At 46.1% G+C, this 22732-nt stretch overlaps 1 long non-coding RNA gene across 1 annotated transcript; it reads left to right on the forward strand.

Moving 5' to 3' along the window:
- Positions 1–1300: 1300 nt before the first annotated feature.
- On the forward strand, positions 1301–21877 carry LOC148341116 (uncharacterized). Its single transcript, XR_015842089.1, has 3 exons — positions 1301–1482; positions 2406–2607; positions 21792–21877. It is a non-coding gene; the product is annotated as an uncharacterized LOC148341116 (long non-coding RNA).
- The last annotated feature ends 855 nt before the right edge of the window (positions 21878–22732 follow it).

The raw sequence follows: 22732 nt of genomic DNA on the forward strand, positions 1-22732 counted from the left end.
CAAGGGCAACCCAGTGCCATCCCTAATTTCTCGACATAATCACACTCTCAACGTAATCGCTCAATTTATGACAAAAGATTCGGTTGCAATTTGAAGAAAAATACGTCAAGACGGTAAATGTGAGTTTCAACAACCCTTTCGAAATGTCACAAATGTGTCGTTGATGAATCAAGAGCATCAAATTCAGCAGGAACTGGAACGACAATGAATTTGGGGACTTGAGAAATTGAGCTTTCCGCTTTATGGATCGTCTGCGTCTCGATGGCGGAACATTTTCGAGCGTGCCGAGTTGCCATTCTTAATTTGTTCTTTTCTCGTCTTGCACCTGCAAGCGCGTGTGCTGTGACCGACAGTCTTCTAAGTATAATTAGAACACAAAATGACCGGCGTGAATCAACACCCCCCCCCCCCCCCTCCCTCCGACCGCATTCATCGCCATTCAAAGCAATTGACGTGTGAGGAAACCAAAGAGTCTGTTCCATGATACAGCCTCGCGAGGTCAGAGGCTGAGCGACATAAAAGATTACAAGTATCAATAATACATTCCGACAGAATGGGGGGGGGCCGTCTAAATGAGGCGTCAGTGCCTTGTCACATTAGGGAACAGGTGTGCCGCCGCAGAAGCTCGTGTCCCGTGGCATAAGGCCCTTATATTTGGCATGTCAAACGAGCAGGTGTTGTGTATAATTCATCTGTGTTCCATTTTTCATGCTCGGGAGCAGGACAGAGGCTCTGGGATTCAAAGTCCGTATTGTGAAAAGACTCAGCGTGGCGCACTGCAGAGACGAGCCGACGAAAAGCTTTGAAAAACAAGACGGCGTTCCGAGAAGATGCTACATGCTAATGCTAACCCGTCGCAGTGCGGCATTTCATTTACGTCGACACTTGTTCGACAAAATGAAGCATTTTCTTTCTTCTAAAGCCAGATGATTGTCCTTGTAATGCAGGAGACTCCGCCCATCTAAGGTCACCCTGTCGAATGATGCCGATCACGACGATGACTACAACATCGACGCTCAATATTCCCGCAATTAACACGGGTTCGTTTTAACGCGAAATAAAATGGCTCATCCTCTGATTAAGCACTCTCCAAATTTACAGAGAGCCGCATTCCAATTCTCTTTGAAATGATTGGCTTTGTGATGCCAAAACACAAATCTCCACTTTGCATTTGGAGTGGCTATATTTTTAAACGTACGCCTTGATGTCGGCGCCGCCATTTCAACGGGATCAGACGTTCGCACAAACAACAATTAAAAGCTTAGTGAAGTTTGTTCTTTCTGATTGCCAGTGAGGTCGTCGCGCTCATACAAAGCGGCGCGCTGCTGGCGTGCATTCGTGATGATCAAGGCTTCGTTGAAAGGACCCGCCCACAACGCAGCTCAGCCCCCCCCCCCTCGCTTCCCATCGCTTCGCACAGACTGATGATAGCTCAGCAAGTCAGGCTCGGCTCAACGCCGTCACACGATGCAGTTAAATGAGGTGAGCCATTTTGATTGGTTGACACCAAAAGGCTGCCAGCCATCAAACACCCTCCACAAAACCAGGCCCCGTTTTGGATACGTGACCTCGTGCAAGTTGTTGGCGGCATCCGGGACGAAACAACCCTTCGACGTGCATTAGCCAACTAACAAAATAGTTGCGCATGCATGCTAAATGTGATTCCATCCCGTCTTGAACGTTAATGTGGGCATGAAAAAAAAAACAGTTCAATCAAAGTGTTGTTATAAGTTCAAAATGCGCAGTTTATGGAAGACAAGCTCGCTTCGGCTCGGGCGCCACTCGCAAAAAAATCTAATATGCGGCGCTATATGTCAATTAATTGACTTTATGATGCTTTTTGACGGTGTATTGTAAAGTGCAAATGGACTTTGTGTCCTGATGCTGTTGCTTGTAAACTGTTAATTAGCCGGCCGCGACCCGCTCGGCCTCGCCGGCCGTGACTCATCTGTCTGCAATCATAAACGCAATTGCAGAGCCGTCGTTCTCTGACACAGCAATGGCTGCGATGTGAAAATAGTGCTGACCTAACACCGCCGGGCCTCGGATACGATATTAAACAAACAATGCGGTCCAATTTCTGGAAACGCCGCACTGATCACTTTGTGCGTGGTCACAATTGAATTTGCGGGGAATGGGATATTTGACGTGACGAGGAGCGTCCATAAATCATTCCTTGACATTGCTGCTTCATTACCCAAAAGCACTTTCTCCCGGCCTCTCTCTGCCGCTCATCAAAAGTCGATCACGGCAGTCAAAACTGTTTGAATTGTCCGCAAACAGGGGGCGAGAGAACGGCGGAGACGGCCGGAGTGAGGGCAATTATTTCTTTTTGCATGAGAGCTCCACACACTTATGATAATTACGTATTGCTATTAAGCAAAGGTTCCGTGTCTCCTTTATAGGTGCTGGAAGCGTGGAAAGGTGCAAATGGAACAAGCTTTTAATTCTAATGAGACCACCAGCAAAGCAGAGCAGATGGATCACTGGATTTTTTTATTTTTTTTTTACCATCATGCTCATCATCTTGATGGATTTGAGTCAAGGTCATGCCTGAAAGCTCAAAATAAAAGCACGGCGGCTTCAACACTGGCAGGGTGAAAAAAGGTAATTTCTTGATTTTTTTTAAGATTGTTCCAACTCGGTTTGCCTGTCAGGAAGGCAGCATATTCGCTACAGAGTGCCGGGAACTGTCCACGGTGCCGAACCTCCCGCGTCTCCCCCAGGCAGACGGTGTGAGCACACATCGCCAACATCACTCGGCGCTGTCAAAGCAAAGATGTCCGCCTGCATCCCATCGCCGCTTTTCACACGGCGGCCAAGTGAAATATAGGCGCTGGCCGTCGATACGTCCTTTTTACTCTTTTAATAAAAGGTACGACGACATCGCCCCGTTCCCGTGCGTGTCGGACCCGTTGGCCCAAACATTGGCTTTTCCTAGCAAAGGCATCTTCCATCTTGGCGGCTCATTCGATTGCGGGTGTCTGTTAAGAGGAAACGGCAGACTGACAGCTCGGCGCCGGGCAATCTGCGAGATATATTGTTTCCATTGGCCTGCTGCAGGCAGCCAGTCAGGGAATGAAGACGGACTTTTTAAATACTGCAAACAGGATCGGGAAGAACAAGCGTTCCCCCTCTGCACGACGAGTACGCAACACAGAATGCTAATAAAGCCGGCGAGAAGCCAGGAGAAGATATTCAAAGAAATCGACCGAGTTCCATCACATTTTCGTTCCGACGCAAGTGAACCGAAACCTCAAGAGATAGCATCTTGCTGTATACCATTTCCTTCCCTTTATTCATGGCTGCACACAGATTATTATTTTTTTTTTCCAAGCCATATTTTTTAAATAATTGAATTTGACTCGGCGCAACTTCACATCCACTACTGTTGATTTTATCCCCGCTGATTCATTAACTCGTCAAGAGCTTTCCTCTTCCTGTCATTGGCTGGGGAGAAAAAAAAAAGAAAAAGAGATGCTTTGTTTTATTTTCTCTTCCACGGGAAAGAGCGCTCTGTATTCATGGCGTGGAGAAACAATCATAACTAATGAAGTATTGCTTCAGCACCGAGAAAAAAGGCGACGGATTTTAATTTGTCGAGCGTCAAGAGTTTTTGAGAAGCACGTCACAATGCGGCATCACGCTCGCCATAAACGAGGAGGCATTTGGTGATTCCACGGCGTGGCTTGGAATATATGCCCCGTTCCTATCAGTAATTCAATTTCCTATTGCTTCACTAAGGACCTTTTATGCCTTTATATAATATTCATTTCACACTTTTAAAAGGAGGCCCACGGCCTTTGACTGTTCTAACAGTGTGTTCCGCACTTTGGAATTCTAATTCTCATCTCCACTGACTTAAATGAATCCTAAAATGTCCCTCTGGTTCACCGGCATCAATTAAAGATGGCTGCAAGTTCACTGCTCGGGCTTTTTAAGCGAGTCACTTTTCAAAGTTGACATGCGGCACAATAACTTGCACTTCTATGTGACCGATGACTTTTTCGGTGGTCAAGGCTTGCATCCCAAAAAGGCAGCAAAGCAACTCTGGATGTCAAAGACGGACCATCGTCGGGACTCACATATTCCTTTTCATCAATTGCCTTTGCTCGCAAAGTCCATTTAGGGGACGAGAAATAAGAAGGAGTGCAAGTCAATTATACTCGGAGATGTCCGGGAAGTTTGAACAAATTGAACATCGCGGGAGTTGATTCGGGTAAATGGAGCGAATCTCACTCGAGTATTTCGGGAGGTAGCCCGAGTGTCCTTGTTAAGAGGGCCGGCGTATAATTGAGCAGTAAATGGCAAGAAAGTCCTCGGCGTCGCTGAAACACGAACTTGTTCCGCTCCTGAGGCGTCAACGTTTCGTTCGCCAAGGGGGACGACAGCTTTGACGTTGAGCTTCGTCTGCCTTCGGTTACGCTTGAATGTAAAACCGGCACTTGGCTCCAAACTTGTGTCTACGTGGACACCGGATGAATTTTCACAGGAAACACAAATGTACCGCGCGTGCACACGCACCGAATTAGTCGGCTGGCTGACACGAGCGCAAAGAGGGGGAAGTCAAAAGGAAGGAAAGGGAGAAGCGATGGGCGGATGATGGGAGCCAAAGGACGAAAGGGTGAAAGATGGCAAATGGGAGATTTGAGGAATTGAAGACCATAAAGAGGCCCGATGTCAGACGGACGGAACGCGGTATGAGCGGCGGGCTGGAAGGGAAGATGGATGGAAAAGTCGACGGAACACAAAAAGAATGGGAGGGAAAGCGAGCGGAATGGGTGGATGGTGGCGTGACAGATGATCGAGGGCAGGAAATAAAGGTGGACGGGATGAAGGATGGCGGTCGCAGAGATGGATGGAAGGACGAACGGAAGGATCCGATGGTTATCGCTTGAAAAGCTTCCCTCTCTCTCTTTGTCGTCAATGAAGACGCTACGTGCTTGAACGGCAGACGCAGCACTCTACATATCGTCACATCCACTTTATTAGCGGTGCCGTGTCGGCGTGGGGAGCAATTTCCTTGTTGTCCTCGGGGGCCTCAGCAGCAGTCGCGATGCTGATACATTCCAGAGGAGGGAGAAGAAAAAAAAAATAAATAAATCACCTCTCATTTCAGCAGTGCCACTCCCAGATCCCTCATCACCCGCGCCGCAACCTCGCAAAGCGCCTGCCGTGCGGCTACTGAGGCTTTAAGCTGGCGGGAGATGGATCCAAAGGATGTGCCCAGCGCCAAAGCCTCCACATATCCCTCGTCTGGATCGCGCAGCGTCAACTGCCTGCCCGGCCTACTCGGCTTTCCGGATGTCTCTCACTCCCTCCGAGGCTTTTTCTTTGTTTTGGCTGCAAAAAGACGGAAATTTCTGCAGGCGTGAGTCGCATCCATGAAAGCCAACTGATGAGCGGGGCTGTGACAGGCCATCACACCGTTTTGAGGAGACATTTATTCGCTCGGTTAAGACTTGAATTGGTCGTGGACTTTGGCGGGGGGGGTGAGGTGTACTCCATCCATACTTTAGCCATTAAAGTGGTGTTATAAAAAAAAAAAAAACGAGAGCATGACCAAGTATTTATAAAATGCCTTCAGAAGATCCGCCAGGATCTTGATGCACATAAAAGGCTGCTAATTGCACAGCGGCAAATAAAAAATTAATTTGCGGTGTTCTTTGCGATGCTAATGAAGCAGGTGGACTCAAACAAACTTCAACTCCTGAGTCTTTCTGTTTCTAAAATCGCTCTCAGAATGAGACGCCAGACAAAAAAACAAAAAAAAAACTCAAAAGAGAAGCTCTTGCTTCCGTTCTTTTGTAATTGTCACAATCCAGAATGTGTTCATCGACGCCAAAGAACTTTGATTGCCTTTGATTGTGAGCGGTCAAATACGATCCTCGTAATACGCTGAGCCGCATAAGCTAACAGTTCATCCATGATGGCAACGATAGCGTCCGTCTCAAGTCGGCGGAATTAAGCAAATCAGCAAACGACTCGCACAATTATCCGCTTCAGAATATAATCATCCTCACCAACGGCATCAGAAAGTTACCAGCGGCAAAGATGTGGCCGCTGTGCCATGTTTGGCACCTTGCAGTGAACCAACTTGTGACTGGAGAAGCGCAACGCTACAAAAAAAAAACTAAAAACCCTAATAAAGGAAAATGTAAGCACCGGACCACTAATTGACCCGACACACACCTCCGGAGTGACTCGCCGCAGACAACTGGTGGCTTCTCTTCTCTCCGATCACCGTTTTTTATTTCCCCGAAACATTTTAACCATTTTTTTTTCACCCCCACTGGATCCATTCTCGTCATTTAGCCCCAAATAGGATTTTTTTTTTCTTCACTTAGAATTCTGACCCGTCCCCTGGAGCGCTTTCCCCGATAAGCCTCCTCCGCCTCTCCGCGTCTAAGTGCCGGAGTGATGTCTGAGTGAGTCGCTTGACCCTCGGAATCAACAAGAAAATAAAAAGGCAAAAACAACACCGAGCTATTCGCCAGCAAGCAAATGAAAAAAAACAAAAAAAAAACGATAAGCAACGTGTTTGCGACAACATAAATGACTTTGATCGATGTTGAAGGTTGCACTCGGCTCGTGCTTGATTGCGAGATCTCGTTTCCTTACCCTCCAGATTTCGCACGATATTGAGAACATTTATCAGAAAAGCGACCATTTTTTTTCCCCTCAATATTTGCATTTTGTGAGCTCAGCGTCCTTTTCACTCTCAGGGCATAAGAGCAAAACGATGGCAGTAATTGGCTTTAATTGAATGCAGTAATGCATCCAACACGGCTGCTGCGCTCAGCAAGCGTGCGCAACAGCGCCGCCCTACCTTGGGCGTCAACGGGGGGGGGGGAATCTTATATGTTTGTGACACAGATTCTACAATCTGATTGGATGACAGAAAGTAACATTACCGGGGGCACTCCAAAATGAAGACGGGCTGTTGGAAATCATTTGATGCAATTGCAAGGAAGGTGTAAGCGGACATCGAGTCCGTCTGGTTGTGTTGAGAAAACCTTGACGGTGCAGCGGGCGGGAAAGTGGCGTGCGAAAGCGCAGAAAAGTCATGTTTTATTTACATTGGCTTCTCAGTCGCATCTGTTTCGTTGCGAGCATTTCTCGTGTTCTACATATCGGCCACTCAGAAATCCATTGTTAAAATAATCATGTCGAAAAGAAAAAGCACGCTGCGGGAATGAAGCTTGTCAGCTGCAATTACATCACCCTCGGCCCATCCGGAGCCGCGAAGAAGTCACGAGCCATCCGGCCTCGACCCGCTGAGACGTCACGTTCAAGAATACATCGCGTCGTGTCACGCAGCGGCGATAACGGACCTCTCCGGCGGAAGCACGAAAAGTGTCCAGAAGCAAGTTTCGATATTTCGTCGCTCGGGTGCCTCTCGAGCGGTTCACATGAAATTCGAAGAGCTTCAGAAATGACGCCGGCGTTGACCTTTCGCCATTTCGCTTGACTCATTTGTACGTAGCCGACCGTAGCGCCTACGCGGGCCTTTTAATCATCTTTAGAATTACTACGGGGAAAGCGTGTAAATGTCCACAAGAAATTGGTTTTACCTTTCCCCCGCACGGAAACAAAAAACATGCGACAATCATTGATAGCAGTTTGGCAAAAAAAATAAATGCTCGCCTCTCAAACGGACTGAATTTGGGCCCGCTTGGATTTTTTCGTAAAATGAGCGCAGTCGTTGGCTGCGACATAATTAAAAGTGAATTGGATGTGGTCATTTATTAAAACGGGCCATGTCTTGACATTTAACAGCACTCATTATGGGAGCTCTTCATTAAAGGCGTGCACAAATCACGACTTTGAGACAGTGCGGCTGCAATCAGCGCCGGAGCAAAACGCTTTGCTCGCTGACGACCCCACGCCGCAAATAGCGGCGGCTCCCCTGCTGATTATGGAAATAGCGCCAGATCCTAATCTACAAACACCATTAATCATGTCCATGTGGTGTAACCCAGCAGCTTTTTTTTCTCCTCACGTTCCTTGTGAGGAACTTAATTGAGGAGTGAAGCTTGTTGATTGCGCAACATTATCACCGTGACAATTTCGACCCAACGACATAGATTTCCCTGGAAGATATTCGACACTTCCTGATTATTAATCGACGCAACCGGCGTTCTAATTTACTTTCATTATTTTGCTTTCTAAAATCACTTTGTTTCAATTTGTTTTCACAGGAGGTTTGTTGCCGTTTATTTTTCAGAAAATGTTGAATTTTTTTGGTTTTGTGTTAGTTTTAGTTTTTTTTTTTAATATAATGAAGGACATATTTGCTAGGTTTATAGTTTCAGTTTGTTTGATAAAATATAACCTGTTATTTGAGTTTTCTCTTTTTTCTTTGTTTCATCTATTTCTTTATTTCGGTAATGTTTTTGTCCATTTTTAGTTGTTTTTTTTAGTTGTAGTCAGAGCTTAGACTGCACTCAGTCAAAACATAATTTACATATTTGGTTGTAGTGGAGCTAAATTTAAGACAAATGACTAAGTTTCCGTCTAATATTAATATTAAACCATAAATCTAATCAGGTTTTCATGAACATTGAACTTTGTTTCGTGCATTAATCAACACATGCATGGCTAATCACTGTTTAAATTAGCCCAGGAAATAATGTTTTTTTTTTTAATTAGAAACGGTTGTGCAGCATGCTTTTAATGGCTGTTTTAATAGAAAGGCAAATTAATTGTGTACACGCTGCCGCCATGCCACATTGGAATGATCCCGGGAATTGGAATAATGAAGAATCAATGGAGCAACATATTGGATGTAGATGTTCATCAATATGGACACAAGCAAGGAGCAAGCGAGCTGCCGCTTGCGAATTCACGTCACAGCAACACGAGTTGCTGTTTTTCATTAAGCCGCCATTTTCCATAATAAATACGATTTCCAAGGAAGCGAGTGGGCCCACAACATATACAATATACGCGTGCTTTGCGAGGAGCTACTTTGCATACATATTATGATTGGAACGCATCCTTTGGCGCTAAAGTCAAGACGACTGCAACGTCTAGACGCCGGTGGAAAATTATTCCCGTTTCTTATAAGACGGCTCCAGGAGGAGAACATTTGGCCGCTTAGCGTCCAGACGTGTCTACCCTTTTCCGGGCCCGCCAATTGCTTGTCTCTTGACGGACAGCACGCGACCAACGTGCGAATTTACATTGAATCCGTCGCCTCGCAGACGGGCTAATTTAAAAAGAGACGGAACGAGCACGACACGTCGTCTTGGAGTAGGCGCCGTCGAAAAGCGGAACATTCCTTTGAAAAACTGACGGCGGGGTGGGAGAAGACGTAGCTTTGGAGTTTGCATCCATTTTTAAATTGTGCACATCTTGGAAAAGGAGTGGCATGGCGTGCTCCATTTTCCCGCTTGGGCAGATGGTGATGGGTCATATCTTTTGATTTCACACATTTGGTGCCAATTAAAGACAGGAAGTGCTCACGTTGACGTAGTCGCGAGCCAGCCAGGAGACTTGGCACCGTTTAGGTATGAAATGTGACAAGTGCAAAGGGGTGCATGTGTTCCATTACTCGCATGGGGCGGATTACGGTGCCACGGGCGGTGACGGGGCGCGGGTTGCCCACATCTGCACGGGCATGTGCCACCGCGCGTGCCGCCTGCCAAGTTTGGGGAAAAAAAAAAAAAAAAAAAAAAACTCATCAAGAATTAAAGTGAGTGCAGCAGTTTGTCATTTCGGCGCAATGGCGCAAGCCAAGGCCGACTGAAGGCAGAGGACGTTTGCGTCTCTCGCCAAAAGTCAAAAGTGCCGTCGCACTGCCAGATGATTTACGCGCCGATATTTCCCGATGATTTATGTGACGTGATCATGATGAAACTGGCATGCATGCGAGAGGTGAAATCACGGTATTTTAGATTATCTTCAAGTACAAAAGGCCTGTAAAAAGATAATCGATTTTGAAATTTGTAATTGAATGGTTGGGAAGACTTGTAGTCAAATTTTATTGGAGCAAAATAAAAAATGAAAAACAGTACTTCTGGATTCCTCGTTTAGATGGGCCTATTATGCCAATCAATATCACGTTCATGATTAGTCACGAGAAGCGGTGACCCATTTTCTTTTGTTTTTTTAAGTATTTATACCTCATTATATTTTATTTGCATTTCCATTTCACACATCATCCCGACTTCATCTGCATCGGAATGGTGACCGGAGATGATAAAGTCGGCGCTCAATCCTCGTAAAACGGGCCAAAAATGGGAATTTTCACCTCATCCATTTCACCTACTTGTGGTGTTCTGACATCCGCTGCTGTGGCAGTGGAGATAAAGTTCACGGCAAAAACAAACCAGCCAGTCGTCAGTCGTCCCCAAATAAAGCTTGGTGGTTTTCATGCTCGCTGATGTGCCGGTAATCCTGTTTCATGCTCTCCTGGAGAGGAGTCGCACCATCATCCCGAGGCATGACAATCCCACCTACCAGAGTGCGCCAGCAACCTCCGCAACAGCGCTATGACTGATGTGTTTACGCCTTTTCTTATCACATTTAGCCGTACTCAGTACTCACGGGACTGACTCCTCAACATATGCTGCCGATGAGTCACGGCGCGGCAACAACAGCCTTGCATTATTTGAAAATGTCAAGCGGCGCAGTTTTCTGCAGACGCCATCGCACCGGCGAGCCAGAAAGAGAAAGCAATCATCTTGATGTGGATTTGCTTTCTAAATAGTGGGCCTAAATACTCACAAGTGCGGGGGAGGTGGGGGGTGAAGTCAATCACACCCACACACTTGGCCATTTGGTGAAATGAGAGAAAGAAACGACAGGCCGCTCGTCATCGCTCACCTCGTGACAAGTGTGACTTTCAGTGCCACTTGAGAGCCTAAAAATAAAATTTAAATCTCTCTCTCTCTCGACTCTAAAAGAAAGGCAGAAAGATGGAGAGACGAGATGGAGATGAAGAAGTGGCGAGGGAGAGGAGGCAGCGAGGAGCTGTCTATTGACGCTGCTGCAAATGTTCCCCTGGCCGCCTCTGACAAAAATGGATGATTTTTATTAAGAGCCTTGGCTTTGTATCTTCCATCTCATATATCTCCTCGAACAGAGGAAGGCCATCTCGGAACCCGACATGGAAGACAAGTGGTGCAGGGCTTTTATTTGGAGGGCTGCGCGCGTGTGCGTTTAAAAGCATTTCGCTTCCATTTAAAAGGAAAAAAAAAAGAGAGAGAGAGAGAGAGGGGCGAGTCGTTTTGGACAGTTTCCACGGGATTGGAACAAGAGTTGATAGGCGTGCAATCAAAAGGAGTGAAAAGAAAGGCTTTTCTTGACGTGAAAAAGAAAAAGAAATGTTGGAGAACACGCAAACCAGCCTCAAATTAGGTCGCCTAAATTGGCAAATATGGGAAGGAAAAAAAGAAATTCGGCATTGCTGTGAATTTATTTTTTATCAACTGGTCACGATAGCAAGAGCGCCTCCCGTGTGCCCCGTTACAACAACAACAACAGCAACAACAACAACAACAGAGTATCCGGCAGCTTCCATCCAAAGTGGGAAGCTAATTAGCCGAGTATTACATTTGGTCGCAAATCATCCGTGCTCCCGTGCGTTGGTCCGACCAAGGAGCCGCCAACGAGGGGGCGTCGTGAGCCCGAGACATGAAGTCACGTACGGATTGCGCAAATCACTCACGCAGCCTCTAACAATGTCGGCCCACGGCGGCTTAACGGCCCGCGTGGCTCCGAGCATTTGTCAGCTTAACGCAAATTGATGCAACCGAAGGCACGATCTGGGAAGGTAAACCCTCGGCCTGCCACCAAGGTGTGTAGGCGGCCTGGAGATATCGGCGCACTGCAGTGCTGTGCGTCATACGGCGATCAAAATAGGATGTTGCCTCCTTCAAAGCAAGCCTTGTTTTTGCATGAAAGTCATCACTTTGTTTCAAACAAAGAATGGATTGAAGCATGTTTAGCAAATATGAAACAATTCTTTGAAAAGGGGGGCCTCAAGCTGATCATTTCCACTCTCATCTGGCGGAATAATACAAACACATTTTAACAATTGACAAAAAGCAGGAGCAATTGATCACAAAGGAATACTTTATGGACTGATCGCTCGAGGAACAAATGGCGATTTTTCTCAACGAGCAGACGCATCATCTTCCAATGTGCATAAATAATCATTTGAAAATTAACCTTTCTGTCGGCGTAAAAAGCAGGATCGAAGGAAGTTGACATCCCAAAAAAATGAGGGTGATAAAAATACTGGCCTTGCTGTTTTCATTGTTCATCTTTAGTCAAAATCTGTCAAAGTGTGTCGCCATCTAGCGGTCAACGGTGAAATGACACCCAAAACAAAAAGGGTCCGGAATGAGCGTTACTTTATTTGGTTTAAGCACGATTTATTTTTTTATCTTTTGCCTTTGCAGTTTTATTGAATAGTGATTAGCAGTCGTGCGATGGTGTTTTCAATTCCTGGACGAAAAGCACCAACACAGTGAAGATGTTTCTTACGGGCTTCATCCCGACAACAACAACAAGAACAACATGACTTGCACAAACTCCCCCAATCCTTTTGGATTCTCATCCCTTCCTGAAATTCTCTGCCAATTGCTCAACACCCAGCCGGCAACCTTTGACTCCCACCTGAGCAACTCATCCTTCCCGGGGGGACTCTTTGGGCTCGGCTTCTTGTTGTGGTACGCGCTCCTCCGCATACCAATGACAGGTGCCATAAAGCACGAACGAGAAAGCAGCAGAACGACACACACACACACACTTGGAGGGCGTGTGCAACTGCCACCGGAGAACAAACACGGGACAAATCGGGTCTTGTGCTGATCAATAAAGTACTCTGTGCGCCATCACTCTGTCACCTCCATTTCTATAAAAAAACAAGAGCATGAATAGCCGAGACTAGATTTGTTGCATCCAGTGAAGGATAATAGGTGATAACGTCGCCTTGGCAACGGTTCCGCAGCGTACACACGCTTGCCATAAGGAGCTCCGGCACTTGCTATTCACACCTGAATGTTTATTCTCATATTGGCCGACTGTCGGGGTAAACATCCCCTATGGATGACAATAGATATGTTCAATACTTTATTTTGACACAAAAGCACACACACACTCATGGGAAAAAAATGCTGTCAACATTATTTGATTATACTGCAGGCTAAATATAATATTGATGCTGCTCTCATTTGGATGAGTCAGCCCGCATGTCAAGAAGACTCCTGGAATGCAAGAATTTCATCGGCCTTGAATCTTGAATCTATCCTTCAATCCATCTATCTATGTATTAGAGACAAACATACGTGTAAACATTGATCAGTTCCAAAATACATCACAGAGTCAGACGAGCTGCTTTGCCAGGATGGCCGAGTGGCTGCCAGGATGGCCGAGTTGGCTGCCAGGATGGCCGAGTGGCTGCCAGGATGGCCGAGTTGGCTGCCAGGATGGCCGAGTGGTCTAAGGCGCCGCGTTCCGGACCCAGTCTCCCCAGGAGGCCTGGGTTCGAATCTCGTGGCTGCCAGGATGGCCGAGTGGTCTAAGGCGCCGCGTTCAGGACCCAGTCTCCCCAGGAGGCCTGGGTTTGAATCTCGAATTTCCCCATTGTGGGACTAATAAAGGCATTATTAAACCTCGCTGTCGCTCTATTAGGACGCCAATTTGCTCCCTGGGGACGTCGCGTTGTCACAACCACAGCAGCGCCCCTCGTCGTGCTACATTGACGTGTTATTTTCTTGCCAATTGCCATTTCTATACGGGGACACCGCCAAAAAAAAACAACAAAGAAGAAAAAGAGAAGCAGTAATATGTGCTCTTTGTGGATGGAGACAAAATGTCAAGCAGCGTTCCACTGAAAGCAAATCAAAGAGAAACGTGCATTTAGCTTCCCGCGGTGCTGCCATGCCCGGGAGAAATCAGTCACGGACGGCTCTTGTGGAACGCTTCGGGGATTGCCTGCTGTCAGCCCGAGACGAGCACTCACAGAGACGCTTCCTACAGCTTCCATGTGACTTGCTGTAGCTAAAGTGAGCGTTTAGCCGTCTGCCGGTTGGACAGGAAAGGGCAAACTGGAACAACACACACAAATGGGCGGTGGCGTTGCCGTGGAACTTGCAAGAGATTTTTCTTTTTGCCTCTACTGATTGAATCAAGTTCAAGCTGTGCTTCAACTTTGTTCAAACTTTTATATCGGGATCTTCTGCACCAGGTCATCAAGCAACAAACAAACCGACAGTTTCTGGTGCGCTCGATGCAATTCTTTTTTTAAAGGGGAAAACTTGTCATTTGGATTGGAAATATGTTTTTTTTTTGTCACTCACATTCACAGTTATTTAATGATGATGTCCTTCTTTGTCTCATCAGACCGCAGTACCTCGCCTGTCCTCAGGGTTTCCTGTTTGCAATCCTGTTCCCATAAGATTGTAAATTTCATGAGGATGATCAGATTTGCGTCTTCAGACGTCTGGTCTCAGAGTTTTCTGCAAACCTGAATCCTGAATGGAAAACTAACATCCCTAAATTCTCCCTCTCTGTCTTCGGATGAATTTATTCAATGTTTGGAAATGGAAATGTCAACCGTTCTTGTTCTGGCCTGTCAGTGTGAGTCTCCATCGAACGACTCCTGAAAACAACAACCTATGGAAGTCCACTTTTCATTTATCAGTAGACTGAAAACAAACAAACAAAAACTGCGCATGAAGAAAAGAGCTCATAAACAATTAGGCAATAACGTTTGAAGCCAAGACAAGGAAAAAAAGTGTTTGTTGTGAGTGAACATGCAATTTTGCGATGGGAAAACAGCTTGAAAGCAGTTCTCCTGCTGTGCAAAACGTCACCGCCTCTTGATTTGCGATGAACGGGAGTTGTGTCGATAGCTCCAAAAATGAAAGCGAGCCCTCCAAACCCAACTTTTCCAAAGCGATTTTCCGCAAACCTTTTAAAAAAGATCATCCATATGCTTTGAATGGGAGATATCCCCTGAGTGACTCATAAAAGCGCTTAATTATTGAACAGCGCTGGAGTACGCCGTTCAAACACGAGCGCTGGATTCACATAAAACTTCACAGACAATTATTTTGCCAAGGAACTCTTCAAATTAATTACTGAAGATTAAAAACAATGAATCGAGGAAAAGGAGCTGCTGTTTTTTTTTAACAAAAGCCAACTTATGTGGAATTCATTAATATTCTCTGTTCTCTCTGTGCCTGAAAGTCGTTGCAAACGTTCGACTAACTAAGCCCGGCGTGGAATCGGATGAAAAAGTAAAAAGTTCTCCGCATTTTCTTGACAGTTAAATGACTTTCTAAAATAATGAGATCTAAACGGGCGACTCGACTCAAAGAGAAGTAGTCACTTGACTCGGCGGGTCGATGTTGGCAGGTAAAAGCCTCAAGGACCAATTACTGAGCTGCAAGACCTCACAACAAGACCACCCGGCCGTTGCTTTGCATTGTCGGGGTGCACACTTCCTCCTGGCTAATAATATGTCAAAGCCAAAATCCAGTGGCGAGCCAAACAAATTGATGGGGAAAAGGTACGCGCTGCATAAAGAACATCCACGCGCTCTCTTCGGATGGTTCACGGAAGTTTACACTTTAACTGCCACTTCTTTTGGGCTCAAGGACAGCGCAGAATAAGATCAAGTGGCCCCCCCCGCCACCATCCCCATCTCCACAAAAAAAAAAAAAAGACAGAAACAAAGATGGCAAGAGGACCAAAGGGTAGCGGGGGGCTCCGAGAAAGAAATGAAAAATGTAGAGAGTTAATGGAGGTTGAGACGAGGGATCAGGACAGAAGAGGGGAGAACAAATGGATTCCACGCCATCCGTTACAGCGGCCGTCGCATGCTGGAGTGCCATAAGCCAAATGCCCGATTTATTTGATTCCTGGCATAATTACGCGCCAATGAGGCCCTGCTAAGACCCGAAGTGAGGTGAGGTCGAGAGGTGACCCACATTTAAAGCAGCCGTGTCCCGAAATGGCACGTTTGCAAGAAAGCATCTCATCTATCATCATAAAAATTTTGCGTGCAATTTGGGCGGCCCCCCTCGGGCCCCACTTCTGCATATTATGTGCACACACACACACACACACACAAAGGCATATTCTTAGCATTTGCGGGGACATTCCTTTGACCGACGACTTAATATTTTGACCTACCGCAGCCTTCACCTTGAAATGTGATTATTTACATAACTCCAATTGCTTTCCACCCCCAAAGGAAGGCGGCCCCTCCTCCCAATGTTGAACAGATTTACATCCACGCATGTCATATGACTTTATGTCATTGGGCTCCTATCGATTGCAGAACTGGACCCAGCAATTTAATTAGCCGTGCCGCATAAAAAAACGGGCCGCCAACCAATCATGAAGCTGAGCCAAGTGAGCTTGAGGTATCTTTGCGAACAATCCTGTTAAAGCTTAAAGCTTTTAGTGCTTTGGATGACACTCCGTAATGGCACAATCCTTGACCCACCGGTTTGTCTTTTCTCCATCGCTGCCCAATTTTCCATTTCCATCCATTACTTCCCAACCGCAAGTATACGTCATTACGGGCCGACCGATCATTGTTTAAATGCGCGTCCATGAAAAGTGACATTCGGACTGGTCATTTAAGTAATAGCTTTTCATTTTTGATAAAACGTTACAGAATGCAAGGATGGCTTTTTGGAGGGCCAAATAAGCATCGGGAGATGCCGGCGAACACAATTTGTGTTTTCAAAGCAACTGTAAACTGGCTCGTTTTGACTGGACTCGACACTATTTACCGTCCGCTGAATCCGGCGTTGCTTGGTTCTGAGGTCTGTACATGCGTTGCAATTAAATATGGTTTGTTTTGTTTTCAAATCTAATTGTATTCATTCTGAGGCAAATTAGACCGTATACTGAATCAAATCAGATTGATGGCTTTAAAAGTGTAAGCTTGCTGATTTAGGAGCGCTCTAATTGTTTGCGCCCATTGTACTTTGGCGAACACCTAACTACCTTGTTAATCTCCGTCATCAAGTGCAAAGTCATCACGGCCTAATGGCGCACGCACAGTAAATGGTGGGAAGGCCCATTAGAAGCCATTCAACAAATGGGGCCATGAGTCTTGGCGGAATTTGCTTTGCCATGCCACGCTTGCAATTCAGCACACGCAACCATCGCTCCTAAAACGCTTTGGAACCAAAAGGTTTAATACGACCATTTCTACGTGAAATTGGAATATATATATATATAAAATAAAATAAAGGTGCCCATTGGATCAGACTCCTGATTGGATCAGCCGAAAGAACCTTCATTGATTGAAAAATAATTATGTGCTCGATCCGCCGAAATCAAGGCGCATTTGCTTCATGAATATTTACGAGGCAAACGTCTTAAAATGGCTTTTTCAGACTTGGTTCATAAGCAGTCCATTTTAAACTTTAACACGATTGATTTTTGGACAATTTGTGCTTGTCTCGTATTTTGTTTGTTTCGGCGCGGCCCGTAGATCCGACTCATCCTTCTTTGCCTTTTAAAGTACGGTAAGGAGGGGGGGGATGACCATAAATCAAATCCACCCGGTTACTGCTTTGGAACGCCACAGGTCCGCGAGTAGAGCGGCCTCTTCCTTGCATTAATCTTTTAATGGACTCTCCTCCCTTCTCGCTGGCAGATGCACTTCCCCCGACAGGTCAGCAACCATTGCTGGGGTCATTAGCCCTGTGATAGGCTGAACGATAAGATCAGCAACAATGGGGACAAGGTGTGGGAGAGACAGCGCTGAGCAAGCGACACAACTGCGGGTTATCGAGGGGGGGGGGGGTGAGAGTCTTTGCAAGGTCGTTGCCAAAGCTCGCGACGCTCCATTTAGTACCCAATGTTTGGGCTTGTGATGCAGTGCTCATATTTCTCTTCTGGAATGCGTTCTTAAAATAGCAAGAGCACCACTTGCACAATTGCTTTTTTTTTTTTCTTTTTTTTTTTAAAGGTAAAAAAGTTGGGTAAACCCCACACGTGAGCGCAAAACTTATATTGCAGTATTGACTTTGAGAATGGCGCCGATATCCAATTCAGATCTTTTATAAGGCCTTCACATCAAGGCTCGACTTTCTCACCTTCCACTTCATCTCATTTTGACAATCTCACAGCGACGTATTTCATAAAACAAAGGGCACACGCTTGGACAGGCGGCATTCATTCAACTGAATTAAAAAAAAAAAAAGCTTTGGTCCGTCCTCTGAGGCGGTTCTCGCTCGCAAAATTAAGAGCAGACAAAAGCCGTCGACTGGCGTGGAGTTGATGGTTTGATAGCGGCGAGATGTATTTCTTAATCAACGGCGGGGTGGAAGGCTAACACAGTAAACGTGGCCCACTACTCACAACAAGTCCCCGGAGAGATTAGACCAATTGCCTTTTCAGAAATGAATTCAGTGACCTACTGTAATATGAAATTCATTTGCACACAGCCAGCCTGCTGCCAGACAACCGCGTGTGTGAGACTGCATCGAATTCTTTGCAACCACCACCATGCCTATCCAAACAACAATAAAAACACGAGTCAAGCTGATTATTCATCAATAACTTTTGATAAGTATGATGAAGCACATTGACAATTGATGTTTTTGCTTCAACAGTCCAGAACATGTTTTTTTTTGTTTTAATCTCGTATTGCAATTTAAATGTGATTTTTTTTCCATTTGTTTTTGTAGGAATGTCTCATCACTTTCAGGAAAACGAAGATAATTTTTTTTTTTTTTTGGGTAGCGTTTGAATCCCATTTCCAATTCCAGGCAGATGAAAACAAAGCAGGCACGTCAAACTAAATGAGCGTGAGCAAGCCTTGTTGAACTCTCACTTGAGCTTTCCTCGCATTGCCGTTATTGTTTTAGATTAGACGATACAAAACATTTGGACTCATTAGTCCGGGGCGTGAATAATCGCTAATTACAATAAGTGCTTCAGAGGGAATATTTTAGAAGATGAGAAGGCCCCAAAAGGATGCAAAGCGGCGAGAGAGAGAGAGAGATAAAAAAAAAAAAAATCCACTGATTGGTGCGTTGAGATGAAGAAAGATTGGTGCAACGTGATTTACGCTTACTCATGATGACACGATTTCAATGTCAAAAATGTTTGCAGTTGAGGGGACACGCCCTCTTCCAAAAAACAAAATGGCCGCAGCTTTCGCCCGACGTCTGCCGGTTTTAGCTCGAAAACCTTTTCCGAGTGGCTTCAGAGGAGAGAAAAAATGTTCGACTCAGCCGGCAGAGCCGCTGCCTGTTGGTCCTCTTTTATACATCAAGGCAAGCAAGGATGCTTTATTTATCTTGTAAACACACACACACACACACACACACACACACACGTTACTAATTACGCCACATATCACGCTAAAAGAATTCCACCTCCGTCAAAGTCACGCCGGCTCGATAGAGAAGGATTTTTTCATTTTTTTTTCTTTTTCTCCCCGTCTTTTCTTTTGCCAGGACAGGATTAAAAGCTGGTTATCGTTCAATCCCTTTAATGTCGCCTCTCTCTCCGCTGTCGTTTCAAGTTAATTAAATTTCTTCCCGGGCAATGGCGTATTGGCTGCCTGACAGGTAACATTATAAAGCGTGACCTTCCCGGAGTTGTTATCCTTCTGACAGCGCAGATACTCTGCGGTTGGGAATAGCGGCAAGATGCAAGCCGGGATGGTCTGATACGATCTGGGCATCCTGTGCTGTCCTGTCCTGTCCGGGGAGACGTCTCTTTGCTGTAAATGCCACTTTCAAACCGGAGATTATATCACAGCGATGACGATTTCCACAATCCATCGAATAGAATCGATTATATTCTCATATTTTTTGGACTACAATCCTTTCATTTGCTCAAAATTCAACAGCGTGCTTTATAATCTGGCGCGCCTTATGCTTGTCAAATTGCAATTGAATAAAGTGTGACTCATTTGCTGTCCTGGTTTGTTTCCCTTAATGAGCAGTCATGCGCTTTCGATATTGAAAGTTCCAAACCTAAATCTGCTCATTCGCACTTTCATTTATTTATTTATTGATGGATTTTCAACATGCACTTCCAAACGGTCGTCTGTCGGCATTCAAAAATGCTCTTTTGCCCTTTGCCTTTTATCGCAGACTTCACTTTGCCCCCCCCCACCCGCCTCGCCATCTCAGTTGCCTCGTGCGTGTTTGAGCGCGATGTGTGAGGACAAGCGAGCACCATGTTCAATTGTCCATTCACTGAGCTCAGCAGGGTGTGAAGACCCTGTGGCCCGAGCGCCGTGTCAAGCATCTCTTCACATGGACGCCGCTCGCAATGAACATTTGGCTCACAAAACAAAATTTCAAATCACCCGTCGGGAATAATTCTTTTTTTCTCCGGGGGGGTCACTGTGGTTAAAGCAAATCAAGAGCAATAGATTTTCTGCTTCTGACACATTTTGATGGATATGCAGCTTGTGGCCAAAACGGTTCCCAAGTAAGCAAACAGCCTTGCCGGAACGCCGCGTGAAGAGGTTTTCGGGGCAAAGATGTTCAAGAAGTGGAACGACGAGCCAAGAGGAAGCGGGCGTCTGAATTTGCTGCCCCAAATAAGGAGCCGGAGCCGTGAATTTTGAACTCAGACAAGCCCCAGAAGGCTCCACGGAAGCGTTGACGTCATTTTGAAGGCACTTGAGAACGCTGCGACTGCACGAATGGGGAATGGCGAGAAGCAACACTTGCGTTGGATGCAAGATGCGAAAAAAAAAAAAAATAAGTCTGACAATCAATGCGACGGACAACTTGGCCCTGACAATTTGTGCCTGTGAACACGTGACAAGACAGAATGCGACGCTTTCAGCAACGCCACCGCAGGCGGCTGGCTCCAAAATGGAAGCCAAAGTATGAAATTGTCTTCATGCTAAATTGCACATTTCACAAACCTCACAAGCCACACTGGCTCAGAGAGGGACTGACTTTCTCGCAGCTTAGCCAGACACACTTTCTAATCCTCGCGCAGTTCTTTTACAACTTCACTTAAGGCAAATCAAAATATTCCAAAAGACGTTTTTTTTTTCCCCCCTCCATACATTCACCTTAAAATTTGTTTCATGCAATTTGTACAGCTCAGACGTTTCGTTCCAAAACGAGCCAATAAACCATTCAAGGAGTTCATCGTTCCGTATGAACGCCAGGAACACAAAAAACAAAACTTGACCTTGACCTTCTTCAGGTACTGGTTTTAAAACAAACTATTGCGGCCAATGGCAAGCGTCTTGGTAGGAGAACAACGGAAACAATTCAAACAAAAAAAATATATATATTGCCGCTCGCTGGTGAGTAATGTGCAAGTCAGAGCGTTTAATAGATTCTTTTATGAAAAGCTGGTGGCATCCGTAACTAATGCTTGAGAGATATTCAAGTCGCCTCGGTCAGGAAGCCACCAACATGTTATGAATTGATTTCAATTCAGCACTTATCTGATAAACGCGCTCACGATAAATAAAGCAAAAAACTAACAAAGCGGAAATTGTCTTTACGAGACCTGAGACCTTCTTAGATGAGGCGACATCCAAAATAAATCAATACGACGATTCCGCAACGCACTAACAAGTTTCTGTCAATTTTGAACCACGTAGCGCTTCGAGTACGACTGATTCCCGTTGCAGCGGCGGCGCGGCCACCTTGCTTCAACGCCAATCAATCTTATCCGTCAGTCCGGAAGGCCTCGTATGCCAAAATCTGTCCGCACAGCGGCACGGGCGGAGAAGCGGCACGCTGGCACATTTAAAAAGGAGGTCAAGGCCGCCTATTTGTTGTGGCGTCTGATCTTGCTGCGCTTGCAACTCCCCACAGACTGGCGTTTGAGTCGCCGGGAAACTTCGGAAACGTGGACGTGAGGCTTGCTAATTAAGCACGTGAGGAAGAACATCTTGGAAAACACGCGACGGTGAACTTCACACCACCTTGTCGCCGAGAAAGCAAGAAGCATGCCAAGAATGAAATTCTGAACGGTCACTTTACTATTTCTATTTCCTTCTCAGTGCCTTGGCAGCAAGACGGCGATTTTGGTCCCCACGCTTTCAGAAAGACAATTCTTCCCCTGTGGAAATGCCGTCGCCCGCTTCCCTCCCTGTCTTGCCTCTTTCCAAGCCTCGCGCACCCCCTGCGGTCCCTCCAAGCGACCGTCCTCCTGGCCGACTCATCTGTGGCCAAGACTATAGATTCCGCCTCTCCCTTTGACGCCAGCAAGCAAGCACGGCTTCGCCATTATCCAAAGCCTCCCTCCGGTGCGTATTCATTGTGGGCAATTTGCCTCTTGACTGGCATTTGCTTTCGCTTTCCCTTCGCGGCATCGCCGTGTGCCTCCTTTGCTTTCGCCGTTGCCAGACCAAAGACGCCTCGAGATCTCACGCACTTTGAACATCTCGAGCAGCACCGCACAAGCGACAGACGGGCAACAATGGCCAATAATCACCTGTACTAATCCCTTTAGCGTCATTGTGGAGAGCGAAGGATCGAGTGGGATCACTCTGGCGGCGCCACAATGCGACCAATTGTGAACGGGAGCTGGCAAGATGCGTCAAAGTCGGCCTCCAAAACCTTGTTAAACAAAGCTAATCTCCGGCCGCCGATTGATCAGAATGGAGGCGACGCGCAGCAGAAGTAAACACACGCCGCACAACATTAGCGTGGCGTGACCTTCCGCCGCCAAACTGCGGGATGTCATGTCTGACCTTCAAGACTGGCAAATTAGCAAATGTTGGAGGAAGAGCAAATAACGCTTTGGAAGGCCG

This window comes from Idiotropiscis lumnitzeri, chromosome 2 (assembly GCF_059441095.1).
Source record: "Idiotropiscis lumnitzeri isolate Australia: NSW breed Sydney's pygmy pipehorse chromosome 2, RoL_Ilum_1.0, whole genome shotgun sequence".
NCBI classification, from domain to species: Eukaryota; Metazoa; Chordata; class Actinopteri; order Syngnathiformes; family Syngnathidae; genus Idiotropiscis; species Idiotropiscis lumnitzeri.